At 36.7% G+C, this 14,187-nt stretch overlaps 2 non-coding genes across 2 annotated transcripts; one reads left to right on the top strand and one right to left on the bottom strand.

Moving 5' to 3' along the window:
• Window positions 1-4,575: 4,575 nt before the first annotated feature.
• On the bottom strand, window positions 4,576-4,648 carry trnaa-agc (transfer RNA alanine (anticodon AGC)). The gene has a single exon. It is a non-coding gene; the product is annotated as a tRNA-Ala (tRNA).
• A 3,938-nt stretch (window positions 4,649-8,586) lies between these two features.
• On the top strand, window positions 8,587-8,659 carry trnaa-agc (transfer RNA alanine (anticodon AGC)). Its single transcript has one exon. It is a non-coding gene; the product is annotated as a tRNA-Ala (tRNA).
• Window positions 8,660-14,187: the final 5,528 nt, after the last annotated feature.

Below are 14,187 nucleotides of genomic sequence, written 5' to 3'. Positions count from 1 at the left end.
TAGATATTAATACCCACATATTTTATGTTGAATTACATGCATCATAATTTTAGTTCTTGCTTCACAGAGCTGCTTTGTTATTGCACTGCACTAAACAGTTGGTATATCCTGCACTATTTTGGCCCCTACATAATGCAGCATCAACCCTTAAGACAGTCTGTCAGTGGTACAAAGTTACGATTTGGTTCAGTTCGTCCTAAAGGCTGCGATAAACGCGAGTACGTGAGCTTAAACACGTTGAACCCCCACTTTATAATGCAGCATCAATGATCTGTTAGTACATTACAATTTACAAAGGGTAAAGGAGAATTGTGGGCCATATTGACTAATCAGTGAAAATTAATGTTTCCTTGTATAATAAAACCATTATGCTTATTTAGCCTTAATTAGCTTTAATTATTAAATAGTTAATAAGATAGTGATGGTGAAACTAAAAACCTGTAATTACCATCACTAAGTGTTTTTACCATCACAACAAGATATGTGTTGGTAATGACATGTTGAGGTAATGACAGTTTTTACTTAGGAAAAAAGTAAACAGCTAGTATACAATGTACTTTACATACATTTAAATAATGTGAACATTTCAGTTGTAAAATACTGCTGTAACAATGTAAATAGACGCTGAGTAAACATACTTTATGATCAGGATGAATACATGTTTAAATTTCTCACACTTTTAGAGATCAAAAGCCTGGGTCCTGGTATCCATGTGGATGTTACTTTGACACGTACCACCTACCTCAGCATTGTTGCAGACCATGTACACCCAGTTCATGCAAACTGTATTCCCTGATGGCTGTGTCCTCTGAAGAAGTAAACTTGCATAAAGCATGAGATGTCAGAAGTGGGATTTGAACCCACGCCTCCAGGGGACACTGCGACCTGAACTTAGACCTTAGACCTTAGACTGCTCGGCCATCCTGACATGCTTGCAAGGTCCTAATGCCAATTACCAACAACACCCCCACATGGCCAAAGATTTGTACAAAGTGCTGAATCTTTTCACATTATTATGTACTGTATGTTAGAGGGTTAAAGACATAAATGTGTATAAAGCACTAGCAGTCAGAAGTGGGATTCAAACCCACGCCTCATGGGACACTGTGACCTGAACTTAGCGTTTTAGACCTCATCCTGACTAGCTTGGGTACCATCGACACCACCATTTGTATGAACTGCTTAATCTTTTCACATTATTATGTATGGTAAATTTACTGACTGTAACCCATTTGCTGCACTGTACACTTTGTCACTAGGCTGTAAACCATATATCAATCGAAAGGGAGCCCCATATGAGCACTCCAACTGACCAAATAATGTTTTTTGAAAGGGTTCTTTTTGTGTTCTTGGTAGAACTGTTTCTACTTGAAGAACTCTTTAGTATAATTCAAGGTTCTTTGCTAACTCAATTTGATTTTTATGGATTTTTTTTCTCTTGCCACATATAAATGCACATAACATTTTAATGACTGGAAAACAATCGTGCAATTGATACAGGAAAAAAGGAAAAAGGTGAAAGAAAGGAATCTGTTTGTAATCTACCTGCAAAATTCTCCTCCAGAGATGTTTTTCTTTGTGTCCAGGGTTCAAGTCCCTGTTCGGGTGAGTTGTTTCTTACTGTGTTGGGTAAGCGGCATTGTCCCGTACTACATGGTTTGTTAAGAAAGTTAAAGAATTTATACTTGGTGAGATATTTCTAAGTGATCAGCTTGAAACAATTGCATAGTGAATGTGTAACATGTTCTCCACACCAACTAATTGTACCCCCAGCCGTTTCAAACACACTATAGTAAAAAGAGGACCGTTTAAACTATAATTATGTGCAGCCTAATAATGCAATGAGTTGTACATATTAATACCCACATATTCTATGTCGAATTACATGCTTTTTTTAATTGTTCAGTTCTTGCCTTACAAAGCTGTTTTGTTACTGCACTGCACTAAACAGTAGGTATATCCTGCACTATTTTGGCCCTTACATAATGAGTTCTTTCTGTGTCCTGACTGACCTCTTATTGATGACTGATTCAGTATTATCTTAAAATGACAATCACAAAAAACTGAATAGCTTAGTGTGCAGTGATAACCATTGTTATAGTTGTCATTGTAGCATACACTGTTGCTCAGTTACAGACTAACCCAACATAACACCAGCACAGTCTAGTTTAAACCAAAAGTAGATTTATCTCAGGTGCTTGTAAGTGCAGCATATTCTTTTATTTTATTTTATTTTCATCAAACATTTTATCTTGGACGGGGTCGTGGTGGGTCATTTTTTACTGGGCGGAGGGAAAGGATACAGTATATACACAATATTGAACATAAAATGATCTTTATTATAAATACTTGTAGTGTTTGTGCCTGTGCTGACTTGATCATTTAGAAACTACACACCCAGAAGCAGCAGCCACCTCACTGGCCTATAGTATGTCATCTATATTTTATTGTTCAGTGTGTTGTACTCGTCGAGTACTTTATGCCAATTTGTAAAGACAGTAAATAAGTCTCTATAGTTCTACCTAATGTTTAGTCATGTGATGTTCAAGTCCATGTAGACACAAGTACTACAATGAGCAATATATAAATATAAAAAGTCATTCATTTGCATGAATAGTTAAAAGCTAATGAATGGATTGTTGGATGGATAAATGCATTTAGATTCCCTCGATTTTACTTTATGGTAAAAACCCTACACAGACAGAAGAACAAAATAAATATTATGAAGACCATGTTTTTAACTACAGTGCGTTACAAGTCTAAATGTTATTTACAAGTCCCTACTTAGCTCATGGGAAAATGTGCTTAAAAGTTTGCAACGATTCTGCATTGGAGAATGCGAGCATCGATCCAGCTACCTCTCGCATGCTAAACGAGCGCTCTACCATTCGAGCTAATTCCCCTTACGATGAACCCCCTTTAGCCTTTTGTAAATTGTAATGTACTATCAGAGCGTTGATGCTGCATTATAAAGTGAGGGTGCAACGTGTTTAAGCTCACATACTCTTTTCTGTATTATGCCTTGCTTTTAAACCATCACAGACTCCGTTTATCGCAGACTTTAGGACGATCGAAACCCAATCAAAACTGTCTTTGTACCACTGATAGACTGACTTAAGGGTTGATGCTGCATTTTAAAGGGAATGTCGTGAGTTTAAGCTTTTCATCTTTTACAAAACAGTTAACCAGATGAAAAATCATTAAAAAGTCACGTACCGCTACTTTAACAAAAAGTCGTTTTAGATAAAACTCCGAGACATTTCAAAATTGGAGAATTATAAGTTATTGTGTGTTTGTGTAGCCCAATTAAAATTTGGGGATTACTAATATTTTATGTTAATTTATAACTAGTAAATAAGTTGTTCTTATTTGTTCTGTAAATAATGTTCTGGTTGTTTTATGCTGTTTAAAGTAAAGTGTATGTATAGCCCTCCCTTGATTTATTTTTAAGCCAATCAGCATGAACTGTCACAGGTCGGGAAAAGAGCGGGAGAAAGTGGGTGGAAAAGAAGAAAAAAGTGGAGAAAATAGCGTGATGTGAAACAAGTGTCATGTAAGCAGGTAAAACACCTGTTTAGGATTTATCTCTCTTGATGCGTCAAGACAAACGGACAGTGAGTCTTATATTAACATCTTGCAGTCGATTAGTGACATTGTTTATGCTGTATCAGCCGTGAACTTCGTCTCTTGAGTTTACGCGCATGGACATTGAAGGCAGTACGCTTCCTCAGCAACTGTGATGATTACAGTGGATTAAAAGCATCGGATTAACTCTGATTGTTTCATCCAAGATCAAAAGGAAAAAGACTGGTGGATTTTTTCTGTTTCATCCATGTAAACAAAGAACGTGGACAGCTCCACCACAACCGACTAAATATACTTCGTGATCTGTGCTGATTGGGACTATTAGGTTGGATCAGGCCTGCAATGGTAATTAAAAAATTTTTTAGTTAGTTATTTACCTAACTTAAGAGAGATTGATGATATTTTGAATATTACTGATGGTAATTTGAGTGAATCTGTATTATGACATTTTTGTAAAATATATTGGGGTTTGAAATGCATATTAATGATTGTGTAAATGAGTAAATAGTTAATTTGTTTAAGTATTATTAACGTATACAAGTTTGGTATGTGAGTCAGGGATAATGTTAATACAGCTACTGTAAATGGTGTTAGTCGCAGGTTTTTTTGTGACAGGTTAGTACCACATATATATAGGGTAATTGAAGTAGTTTTTTCGGTTTAAATAAGAGTATAGCTTAAATATAAAATAATCGTAAGTACTGATAAGTAGTGGCCCTTTTAAATCCTTACATTACCACAAAGAAAGAGATTTCTTAAATAAAAGAAGTCGGGGAGCGCTTTCCAAATACAGCCAGGTGTGCTAGGGGGCGCTATATTTGTCAATTTAAACAAGTCAAAAAAGGTCTTTAAACCAAACGATTTGAGTAAAAATAGAGCATAACTGTCACTGTAAAACTTACAGACTGACCTAATGTTTGATGCAGCGTTTCAGTGAGCAACGACTTTCATATTATGTGTTGCCTTTAAGTGATCATAATGTTTCAGCATTGGAGAATGTGGGCATCGATCCCACTACCTCTCGCATGCTAAGCGAGCGCTCTACCATTGGAGCTAATTCCCCTTACACAGAACCTTCCTTCATGATTTGTAAATTGTAATGTACTAACAGCAGTGGTGTATAAAGTACTAGAAGGCCATACTTGAGTAAAAGTTCAAGTATCTTACCAGAAATTTACTTTGATAGAAGTAAAAGTCACCTTTTAGAATATTACTTAAGTAAAAGTCTAAAAGTATCTGATGTTTAATGTACTTAAGTATCAAAAGTAATTTGATATTAAATGTACTTAAGTATTAAAAGTAGAAGTAAAAGTAAATGCTGTTAGTATAAACTGAAGCGCTCATTTTAAATATAAAGATTGTTCTTTTAAGCCTGTAAACCACCTTAACAATTAACCTGTTTTCTTCCTTTCATCTGAACATGATTTGTGCCAATTCATGATCATAATCAACTGTTGACATCACCTGTTTGAAATCATGACATTATTTAGTTGTTTTTTAACTTATTACTAGCCCTAAATGTTCCTGTTCCAACGTTTTTAGAATGTGAGTCGATGTAAATATAAGAAACACTGCATCTATTTTATTTGCATTTTCTATACTGTCCCATTTTTTTATTTGGGTAGTATATTTCAATAACAAAAAAATAATTTTGGCATAATTAATTTAAAGCAAAACTCAAGAGAGTTTAACAACGTGTGGCACTTTTATCCCTTTAATGATCTGTTCAACCATTATTTTAAATCAAAATATTTGAGTAAAATAAGCTGTATTTAAATCATCTTTTTTGGGCTGTATCTACTCACTGAATGGCATGTGTTGAACAAAAAAAATATTGGTATTCTTACTTTAAGAAAACACCATTTCTAACTTGAAGCCAACAGCTGAAAAATCATGAATAATAAGTTGGATAAGTTGAGTTCTTGTTGAGAGCATTAAAGGTTAAAGACGTGCTGCATGTTCCTCAGCACCATGAATCTCTCCTCCGCCTGTCTAATACAGAAATTATCTGAGGAAATATTTGTCCGTAGGTGAGTTTTTAAAAATAATGGACGTGTCTTCATGAGTTTTGCAGTCAATGAATTCCAAACAAATGTAATGATTTATGAAACGTTTTATTTGTGGTTCGAATGTAATCGGTGAAAGTGGTAGGTAGATATCTGAACAATGTTAATGCTAATAATATGAAAAAAAAAACGCTGATGCTTCAGCTTTACTTTGTTAATCATTGTTAACTTACATCAGTGTGTTGGAGCTTCTGAAATCTCCATATTTGCGGGTCTTTGGGTGAACGACGCACATCTAGAAAACTCTGATAGCTTTTAGAGAACGTTTGCACATGCGCATTAATGTGTTTAACTCACAAGCGCAGATTCACCAAACCAGCGTGCAGTCTGTCACACATCTCACATCATTTAACTTTCATTTTGTAGTAACGAGTAACGAATTTACATACAGCGAATGTAACGGAGTAAAAGTACACAATTTCTTTAGAAGATGTAGTGGAGTAAAAGTGAAAGTTTTTATACTCCAGTAAAGTACAAGTACTTCAAAAAACTACTTAAGTACTGTAACGAAGTATTATTACTTCGTTACTATACACCACTGACTAACAGAGTGTTGATGCTGCATTATAAAGTGAGGGTGCAACGTGTTTAAACTCACGTACTCTTTTCTATATTATGCGTTGTTTTTAAACCATCACAGACTCAGTTTATTTAAAACGTTAATCTTAGCCTTTAGGACGAACAATGTGAGGTCTTTTTTGAAGTGCATTTTTCTATTTTATTTCGTTGGACCTGTAGGAGATTGTCCTGTTCTTGTTGCAGCTCTGCTGGAGGGTTATTTTCTTGGTGTTTGTGGTGGTGGTGGTGGTGGTGGTGGGGTCTTTGTTCCCATTTTGGTTTATTTAGTAAATGATGTACTTTACATCCATTTCAATTAGGGCTGCACGATATTGGAAAAAACTGACATTGCGATTTTTTTTCCCCCTGCGATATACTGTATATTGCGATATTAAAAAAATGCAGGAATTTTCACCACATTGCTAATAATATTAATAATGCATGTATCTTACTCTAAATAAGGGGCTCATCTGTGAAAAAGGGTGGTGCCTACAAGGGTTACAAAAGATTATGACCAGCTACATCTTTGTACTTGGTTGAAACTGAGCATTAAACTAAGAAAGCTTCAATATCTCTTCTCTCACAGAAAAATAAACATGGCTGACGGAGCGGACAAAGTTATTTTCAAACGTAAATAAATAATTATTGATTTTAAACAAGTGTTTTTATTAGCAAGTATGGGCTTGTCAGCAAATGTAACCGTTTTCTGTACACGAATCGAGATGTTATATTGACATGTTAGCGCTAGGGTTGCCAACCGTCCCGTAAAATACGGAATCGTTCCGTATTTGAAAACTGAATGTCGCGTTCCGTATTGAACTGATACGGGATGCGCTTTGTTCCGTATTTTTATCAATGGGAGAGAAATGCTGCAGCTTAGACTGTTCAATACTAGAGCTGGGCGGTTCCTGAATCAACCGGGTTAATGATTCGAATCTTTGTACTGAATCAGGAATCACGAGTCCGAAATCTCAATGAACCCGGATCTTATGAGTCCTCTGACTGGCTGCTGCTCAGTACACAAGGCGGGTGTGAGCCGTCATTGAAAATGAGAACGGTGTGAATTTTTGTTTTGTGTCAAGCAGCAAAAAAGTTGTAGCATGACGTATTTGATATCATTTGCATTAAGAAACATCGCACGTCCTGCGATGTGACTATCGCGCATGCACACATCGCGATGACGATGCTGAAACGAAATATCGTGCAGCCCTAATTTCATTAATGTGAACATTTCCATTTTTGTCGTAAAATACTGCTGTAACAATGTAAATGGACGCTGAATAAACATACTTAAATGGATATTTAAGTATTTAAGTACATATTTAAATGGATGTAAAGTACATCAAATAAACCAAAATGGGAACAAAGACCCCACCACCACCACCACCACAAACACCAAAAAAATAACCCTCCAGCAGAGCTGCAACAATAAACAGAGCAAGATCAGGATGAATACATGATTCAGTTTCTCAGTGATCAAAAGCCTGGGTCCTGGCATCCATGTGGATGTTACTTTGACACGTACCACCTACCTCAGCATTGTTGCAGACCATGTTCACCCTTTGATGAAAACTGTATTCCCTGATGGCTGTGTCCTCTAAAGAAGTAGATTTGTTTAAATCATGAGCTGTCAGAAGTGGGATTCGAACCCATAAACTGCTTAATCTTTTCACATTATCATGTATTGTAAATGTACTGACTGTAACCCATCTGCTGCACTGTACACTTTGTCACTAGGCTGTAAACCAAAAATCAATAGAAAGGGAGCCCCATATGAGATCTCCAACTGACCAAATAATGTTTTTGGGTGGATCATTCTTAGCACTGTAACGGCACTAGCATGTTAGGGTGTGTTTTCTCTACTATGAGTGTATTAGGTACAGCCTTCTTGTTGGGTTTTTAACTGACTGGATTATTTATTAAGATTAATAATTATTCATTAAGAACTCAAACCCTGTTTGTGCTGGTTGTAGGCTATTCAATTGTCCACTAGATGACATAATATGAATACAGTTAGAAAGTAAAACGATGTCTGTTTCGAGCAAAGTTTCATCGCATGCTGACCTGTGTGGAATACAACTGATGTATGTAGCACTAAGAAGTGTTTCTTAAGGGTTCTTTTAGGTGTTCTTGGTAGAACTGTTTCTACTTGAAGAACCATTTAGTATAATTTAAGGTTCTTTGCTAACTCAATTTGATTTTTATGGATTTTTTTATTTTATATATATAAATGCACATAACATTTTAATGAAAAGCAACGCATAATATAGAAAAGAGTACGTGAGCTTAAACATGTTGCACTCTCACTTTATAATGCAGCATTAACACTCTGTTAGTACATTACAATTTACAAAGGGTAAAGGAAAGTTTTGTGTAAGGGGAATTAGCTCCAATGGTAGAGTGCTCGCTTAGCATGCGAGAGGTTGTGGGATCGATGCCCACATTCTCCAGTACACAAACATTATGATCATTTTGCAATCTGAAAAGATGAAATTAGGGTAAAATTCGTTGCAGCATTAACCATAAGGCTAGTCTGTCCATGTTACAATGTCAGTAACGCCCTATTTACGCTCAAACAGTTTTGTTTACATACCTTTTTTGTTTTGTTTTGACAGAAACGCATAAACTTATAATTTTTTATAATGTTTTATTATTTGATACTGTTACAATTGATACAATATAAAGTATTGTACATATTTAAGTTCGGTGGCATAATTGGCCATAGCTTGCTTTTAAAAACGACTACAGTGCGCCATCTACAGGCCATTCTTGGTACGTCTTGTTAAAACGTAGCCAATGGAAAACTGGTGCCCACACTTATGTGGCTTGGGATCTACTATTTCAGTCAACAGGTCATCGGGATCTACTTTTTAAAAAGGTTGGCCTCATCATTTTTCAAGAATGCTTTAAAGCTTTTTTAAATGCGCTTCATTTGCCTGTATTGATATTCAGCATTACAGGGCAAGCGTGGGTCCAGTGTCACGAACACTGGGCTCGAGACAAAAATACACCCTGGACAGGGCGCGTCAAACCATCGCAAAGCATCACACACTAATTTATCCACTCACTCACACATACAGGTGCAATTTAGAGCAGCAATTACACCTACTGGCACGTTTTCATACCCGGAGGAAAGCCACGCATACATGGTGAGTATACACCGATCAGCCATAACATTAAAACCACCTCCTTGTTTCTACACTCACTGTCCATTTTATCAGCTCCACCATATAGAAGCACTTTGTAGTTCTACAATTACTGACTGTAATCCACCTGTTTCTCTACATGCTTTTTTATCCCCCTTTTATGCTGTTCTTTAATGGTCAGGACTCTCCCAGGACCACTACAGAGCAGCTATTATTTGGGTGGTGGATCATTCTCAGCACTGCAGTGACACTGACATGGTGGTGGTGTCTTAGTGTGTTGTGCTGGTATGAGTGGATAAGACATAGCAGCGCTGCAGGTTTTTAAACACCTCACTGTCACTGCTGGACTGAGAACAGTCCACCAACCAAAAACATCCAGCCAACAGCACCCTGTGGGCAGTGTCCTATGACCACTGATGAAGGTCTAGAAGATGACCAACTCAAACAGCAGCAATAGATGAACGATCGTCTCTGACTATCTCTACAAGGTGGACCAACTAGGTAGGAGTGTCTAATAGAGTGGACAGTGAGTGGGCACGGTATTTAAAAACTCCAGCAGCGCTGCTGTGTCTGATCCACTCATACCAGCACAACACACACTAACACACCAACACCATGTCAGTGTCACTGCAGTGCTGAGAATGATCCACCACCTAAATAATACCTGCTCTGTAGTGGTCATGTCAATAATTGTAGAACTACAAAGTGCTTCTATATGGTAAGTGGAGCTGATAAAATAGACAGTGAGTGTAGAAACAAGGAGGTGGTTTTAATGTTATGGCTGATTAGTGTAAACTCACACACTGCTGTATGTGCTTGCATGACTGTAGGACGAGTTTTCAGTGCATTACCGTAATATCCATAAAATGTGTTCTTGCGATTTCAGTGCAGAAAAGTTTGTGTAGAGACTGCAGCAGCGGATACTGTGTTTGTTTAGAAATTGAGGTCATACTTTTTTCAACAAGGTAAGTTTATTAAAATAAACGTTTTTTGTATATTAGCTTCTGGATATTTTCGGATGCTACGGACAAAACTGTGTTGTACTGCTATGATGATACGACTATGTTCCAAACCCTTTTAGACTCTTCCAACACCGTTAGCGCTTCTCTCGGTTAGTTCAGCTCATTAAATATATTATCTACTGTATCCCTTATCTTTACAAACCCAATTCCAAAAATGTTTAGACAGAAGAGAAAATGTCAATGTAAATAGACAGCAGTTTGTAAAAGATGTTATTTATATTCTAGCATACAAACATACATCGCTCCAAAATATGAATGAACGCTTCAGTCAGAGTTGCCAGATTGCGCATCTCAAAGTCCGCCAAAATGCTTGGAAAACCGCCCAAACATACTCACGAAAAACAGCCGATAATCAGCGCCTAAACAATATTAAACCAGTTAAACATGATCTACTACTGCTGATATCTCACAAATCAGTGATTATAAATTATTAATGGCATTTGAAATAATAAAAAACTAAGACTAACTAGTACTAAGATTTGTACTAACTGTTATATCTTTTCACATTATTATGTATGGTAGAGGGTTAAAGATGTAAATTTGTATAAAGCATGAGCTGTCAGAAGTGGGATTCGAACCCACGCCTCCAGGAGAGACTGCGACCTGAACGCAGCACCTTAGACCGCTCGGCCATCCTGACTATCTGGAGTACCCCGGATACCACCCTCACCCCACACGGACTACTATTTGTACAAACTCCTGAATCTTTTCACATTATTATGTATGGTAAATTTACTGACTGTAACCCATCTGCTGCACTCTACACTTTGTCACTAGGCTGTAAATCATATATCAATGGAAAGAAAGCCCCATATAAGCACTCCAACTGACCAAATCATGTTTTTTGGGTGGACCATTCTTAGCACTGTAACGTCACTAGCGTGTTAGGGTGAACTCAAGTTCATATGCGTGTGAAGGCAGACGAGTGAATACTTTTGGCAATAAAACCTTTTTATATTAATTGTTAAAATTCTTGAAAGTTTTACAGGACAACGTATGTTAAAGTTTGTAATTTATGTTACATCCTTGTGGGATTAAAGCAGGTTGCAGAGCCCGAATAGCTCAGTCGGTAGAGCAGTAATGTCCCGTACTACATGGTTTATTTAGAAAGTTAAAGAATTTGTACTTTGTGAGATGTTTCTAAGTGAAATAGCATGTACTTGATCAGCTTGAAATAATAGCACACTGCATGTGTAACATGTTCTCCACACCAACTAGTTGTATGCCCAGCTGTTTCAAACAAATTGTAGTAATTGCACTACATTAAACAGTTGGTGTATCCTGCACTATTTTGGACCTTACATAATGCAGCATCAACACTCTGTTAGTACATTACAATTTACAAAGCGTCCTTTGTAAGGGGAATTAGCTCAAATGGTATCGCGTTTGCTTAGCATGCGAGAGGTAGCGGGATTAATTCCCACATTCTCCAGTGTACAAACATTGTGATCATTTAATGGCATCACGTAATACCAAAGTCAATGCGTCATTGCTCACTGAAACTATATATTTTCAGTTTGTTATGTATCTTATTGGGTTAAAGATGTAAATTTGTATTAAGCATGAGCTGTCAGAAGTGGTATTTAAACCCACGCCTCCAGGGGAGACTGCGACCTGATCGTAGTGCCTTAGACCGCTCGGCCATCCTAACTACCTGAGTTATTATCAACACCACCCTCACCCTACACGGACTAAGATTTGTACAAACTGCTTAATCTTTTCACATTATTATGTATGATAAATTTACTGACTGTAACCCATTTGCTGCACTGTACACTTTGTCACTAGGCTGTAAACCATATGTCAATCGAAAGGGAGCCCCATATGAGATCTCCAACTGACCAAATCATGTTTTTTTGAAAGGGTTCTTTTTGTGTTCTTGGTAGAACTGTTTTTACTTGAAGAACCCTTTAGTATAATTCAAGGTTCTTTGCTAACTCAATTTGATTTTTTTGGTTTTGTTTTTCTCTTGCCACATATAAATGCACATAACATTTAAGGACTGGAAAACAATCGTGCAGTTGATATAAAAAAAAATGGAAAAAGGTGAAAGAAAGGAATCTGTTTGTAATCTACCTGCAAAATTCTCCTCCTGAGATGTTTTTCTTTGTGTGTGTAAACAGCAACAGCAACAAATTGTACCCCCAGCCGTTTCAAACACACTGTAGTAAAAAGAGGACCGTTTGAAACTATAATTATGTGCAGCCTAATAATGCACTGAGTTGTACATATTAATACCCACATATTTTATGTCAAATTAAATGCTTTTTTTTTTTTGTTCAGTTCTTGCCTTACAAAGCCGTTTTGTTACTGCACTAAACAGTAGGTATATCCTGCACTATTTTGGCCCTTACATAATGAGTTCTTTCTGTGTTCTGACTGACCTTATTGATGACTGATTCAGTATTATCTTAAAATGACAATCACAAAAAACTGAATAGCTTAGTGTGCAGTGATAACCATTGTTATAGTTGTCATTGTAGCATACACTGTTGCTCAGTTACAGACTAACCCAACATAACACCAGCACAGTCTAGTTTAAACCAAAAGTAGATTTATCTCAGGTGCGTGTAAGTGCAGCATATTCTTTTATTTAATTTAATTTTCATCAAACATTTTTATCTTGGACGGGGTTGTGGTGGGTCATTTTTTACTGGGAATTTCTGGGCGGAGGGAAAGTATACAGTATATACACAATATTAAACATAAACTTTATTATAAATACTTGTAGTGCTTGTGCCTGTGCTGACTTGATCATTTAGAAACTACACACCCAGAAGCAGCAGCCACCTCACTGGCCTATAGTATGTCATCTATATTTTATTGTTCAGTGTGTTGTACTCGTCGAGTACTTTATGCCAGTTTGTTTTTGGGCAAGACAGTAAATAAGTCTCTATAGTTCTACCTAATGTTTAGTCATGTGATGTTCAAGTCCATGCAGACACAAGTACTACAATGAGCAATATATAAATATAAAAAGTCATTCGTTTGCATGAATAGTTAAAAGCTAATGAATGGATTGTTGGATGGATAAATGCATTTAGATTCCCTCGATTTTACTTCATGGTAAAAACCCTACACAGACAGAAGAACAAAATAAATAGTATGAAGACCATGTTTTTAACTACAGTGCGTTACAAGTCTAAATGTTATTTACAAGTCCCTACTTAGCTCACGGGAAAATGTGCTTAAAAGTTTGCAATGCTTCTGCATTGGAGAATGCGAGCATCGATCCAGCTACCTCTCGCATGCTATGCGAGCACTCTACCATTCGAGCTAATTCCCCTTACGATGAACCCCCTTTAGCCTTTTGTAAATTGTAATGTACTAACAGAGCGTTGATGCTGCATTATAAAGTGAGGGTGCAACGTGTTTAAGCTCACATACTCTTTTCTGTATTATGCCTTGCTTTTAAACCATCACAGACTCTGTTTATCGCAGCCTTTAGGACGATCGAAACCCAATCAAAACTGTCTTTGTACCACTGATAGACTCAACTTTATTGTCATTACACATGTACAAGTACAATGCAACGAAATGCAGTTTAGCATCTAACCAGAAGTGCAATAAGCAGAAAGTGCAGAATAAACAGTATTTATGATATACATTATTTACAGTGGGTAAATAGCAGTGGTATTAACAGGATCTATAAACTATACTATAAACAAGATATGTAGCTGAAAACAATATATATATTAAGGTGCATATTAATATTAAGGTGCTATGCAGGTTAAAGTGATTAAGGTGCTATGGACACGATCAAGGAATGAGTACGTAAAAACATAATAAACAGATATATACAGCATTTAT

Source organism: Trichomycterus rosablanca, chromosome 10 (assembly GCF_030014385.1).
Source record: "Trichomycterus rosablanca isolate fTriRos1 chromosome 10, fTriRos1.hap1, whole genome shotgun sequence".
In the NCBI taxonomy this organism is placed as follows: domain Eukaryota; kingdom Metazoa; phylum Chordata; class Actinopteri; order Siluriformes; family Trichomycteridae; genus Trichomycterus; species Trichomycterus rosablanca.
This window is presented reverse-complemented; position numbering and strand designations above follow the sequence as displayed.